The sequence below is a fragment of the Aptenodytes forsteri genome, unplaced genomic scaffold, assembly GCF_000699145.1.
Source record: "Aptenodytes forsteri isolate BGI_AS27 unplaced genomic scaffold, ASM69914v1 Scaffold308, whole genome shotgun sequence".
Classification (NCBI taxonomy): Eukaryota; Metazoa; Chordata; class Aves; order Sphenisciformes; family Spheniscidae; genus Aptenodytes; species Aptenodytes forsteri.
Genome location: NW_008795475.1, coordinates 471841 through 475037, shown reverse-complemented (window position 1 = coordinate 475037; position 3197 = coordinate 471841).

The window sequence follows — 3197 nt, the reverse complement described above, 5'->3', positions numbered from 1 at the left end:
GGGTGTGGGTGTTGAGCCCGGGCCTGAGCCCACCTGTCTCGGGGGGGGTTTTGCTCTTTCACTGTGAAATTCGTCTTTCCGGCAGCTGCCGAGCCAACTTCTCCTGACGCTCCTTGTGCAAGCAGGGTGGCCTGGCCAACGGAGCTGAAATACTCTGAGTTTTTGGTTAAATAAACCCACGGGCCGTTTGGGGCCGTCCCGTCCCGTCCCAGGGGCAGCGCCGTGGGCTGAGGCTGCACAGGTGAGCCGAGGAGAAGGTCCATCCCTTCCCCGTGGGCGGCTGTCACCAGTCCTGCCCGGTACAGATGGCGACTTGAGTGTTCAGGGATGCTCCGGTACCGACTGCGCCGCCAGCTCCGAGCCGGGCTGGACGTCAAGCGACGATAAAGTCTTGGGCGGTGTGGAAGCTGGCAGGAACACGGGTGGTGTGTCCCTCAAAATACAGCCCTGTGCTTTCTCGCTCTCTGCGTCAGGGGATTTCCCATCCACGGGCAAACGAGCACAGATGGCGTGGTAAAGCAAATAGCAGTTTAGGAAAGAGGAACTTAAAACAGCTTCCTGGTGAGTCACATCGCTCCTCCAGGACACTGGGATATTTTAGGTGAATTCCCCAGCAATCTGCAAAAAATTTAGAATAATGAGTTACGCAGTGGCCTACAACGGCACAGTGCCGATGCCTCTGGTGTCAGCCCACGCCGGTGCCCTTCTCGGGGTGGGCAAGCCCTGGGTCTAGCTGACGAAGCGGTGGTCTGTGGGCAGCTTTGTTCCGCCAAAGTTCAGCTCTGAAGGCGCTGCGGGGGAGTCAAATGTCTGCCTGCAATGTCGTTTCTTCAAGATCTTTGGCATGGTATCGTCCTTATAGGGGTTGGGGGTTATTTTTCCTTGTGTTCTCTCTGCTCCTGCATCAGGAGGGCATCAGATAATTTCCCAGCACAGCCGTACGCTGACCTGTGGTCAATGGTACGGCCCAGGAGAAAACGTTTAGTGCTTAGGAAGTTTTTATCACTGCCCTTTTAAAAATGGAATTTATCTAAAAGAGGAAGAGTGGGTTGCTCAGCTTCTGTTTCCTCACTTAATAAATCTTTAAAGAAGACAAAGGAACAAAATGCCAAGTTTCAGTTTTGGTGGAAATGTGGGAAGACAGCGAGATAATGTGGCAATCTCCTAAAGCTGATCTGCACAGTGACAATTGGACTGGATCAGACGTGGTGTCTTTACCAGTAAAAAGAAGCGAAATCAGCAACAGGAAGCAAAGTGGGCTGTGCTGGAAAATGTTAAGATGGCTGATGAACATACTCAGTAATTTGAATTTGAACTGACGTTTTTGAAGCTCTATGTGTGTTTTAAATAGAGGTGTGTTCAGAGCCTATTATAAACGAAACCTTCACTCCTGTCCCGTTGACTGTCACGAGTTTGCACGTAGTCAGACTTTTATTTTGTTTTGTCAGTGAAGCTCCGCAGTGGTTTCACTGGAATCGTTCACCAACTTCCAGTTCTTCTAGGACACAGTGCTCCCTCAAAGCAGAAGACGCTTTGTACTTAAATGACTTAAGTTGTTGCACAGGCTTAATTAAAAGGGAGGTTTCTTTCAGCAGGTTTTTGTTTGGGTGCATGTTCTTCATGTTCCTGAAAGTCTGTGGTGCATCACAGTGTGTTAACTCCTCTGGAAGCAGTGTGGGGCAGGAGAGGATCATTCGTGATCCCATTCACCCCCGCTGAGCTACCGTGAGTGTTAAGCCTGGCTCTGGTGAGTGTGTGTGTGCTTTCCAGTGGCTTGTGTAGCATAGCTGTGTTTGAGCATCAGAGAAGGAAGGGGCTAGCTGCGGTGCTTAGCAGAGCTAGTGAGAGTGTATGTATTGGCAGATCTTTGTTTCTAACCTAAATTTGTTACAGAAAATGCATGACTGACTTGGGATTCCTATGGCCTGTGTTCACAAGGAAACTTGCACAACCAGGTTGCGCTTCAGCTTTCTGTTTCATGGTGCAAGTGTACCTGGGCACTCCAGAAGTTCTGCTGCTGCTTGTGTGGGGAGGTGCTGCTGCTCTCCAGGTGTTGAGGGCCACATGGCATTAACATCTAGATTCTCCTTGAAGAACCCATCCCACTGGACGTGATGGTGACAGTGATGTCCTGGTGTGCCTCCCTGGACTTTCAAGTCGTGCAGCCTCGTGTCCTTGATCTTTGTGCCACACCTGGTGTGCCCACGCTTGGGGACCAAACGCCCATCAACAAGAGACCCTGCTGTCAGGGTTTTGCCCCATACAGGGGGTCTCGGTGAAGAGCACGTGCACAGTGCAGCGAGGGCAGCATGCAGTTACGGTCTCCACTGTGAAGGGCTTTTTCCTCTTGAGTGACTGGGGGTGAGGCACAAACCCGCAGCCTACCAGCCGAAACGCTTGTCTGGGAGATGAGATTTCTGCCTTTCTTTGCCCAACATGTTTCTAACCAACCTCTGCTGCCCAAGAGCTTGCCAGGCTGTGCTGCGAGATAGCTGCTGTGAGGACACCTTCACCCTTACCCTTGAAACTTTCTTGCTGTATTCAAGAGCAGATGGCAGGAGAAAGGCTATAATTAGTGCAGAAAGAAAAGCTTCCTTCAGGGACGCAGGGGAGCCTTAAACTCCTTATCGTGGGGTGCTGGGAGGGAATGTGGGTACAGTATTGCGAAAGGGGGTCGGGCCTGATGACAGCTTCTATGGTACGTTCCTCCTCAAAAGGGGGTCGGGCCTGATGACAGCTTCTACGGTACGTTCCTCCTTGTGCCTAGGACTCTCCTTGAGCAAGAGAGACGGTGGTGACACCTCCAGCAGGCACCGTGCAGTCTGGTAACCGTCACGCTCTTCTAGATGTGGGTTTGAGTTCCTCCAGGCTGGGGAGGGAACTAAACCCAGGTTTCACAGGTCTGAGTGGCTGCTCCTAGCACTGGGCTGCTCTGTAGAGATAATGCCCTTTTTCTCACAGCTGTCTTATTAAAAAAAAAAAACCCAGAATAAACCGCTCTGGTGTTTTAGCCTAGAATGGGGCGTTGGGCAACGTCTGTCAATTATCTCGGAGATTCAGAGATGGGATTTTTGGAGACATCCCTTTCTCAGCTGCTTGTGAATTAAACTATTTTTGCATTGTGAATTGTAGCCTGTAGCAGAGCGTGGTGTGAGCAGCAACGTGTCCTTGGGTAGGAGGAAGCGGGGAAGGGGGGG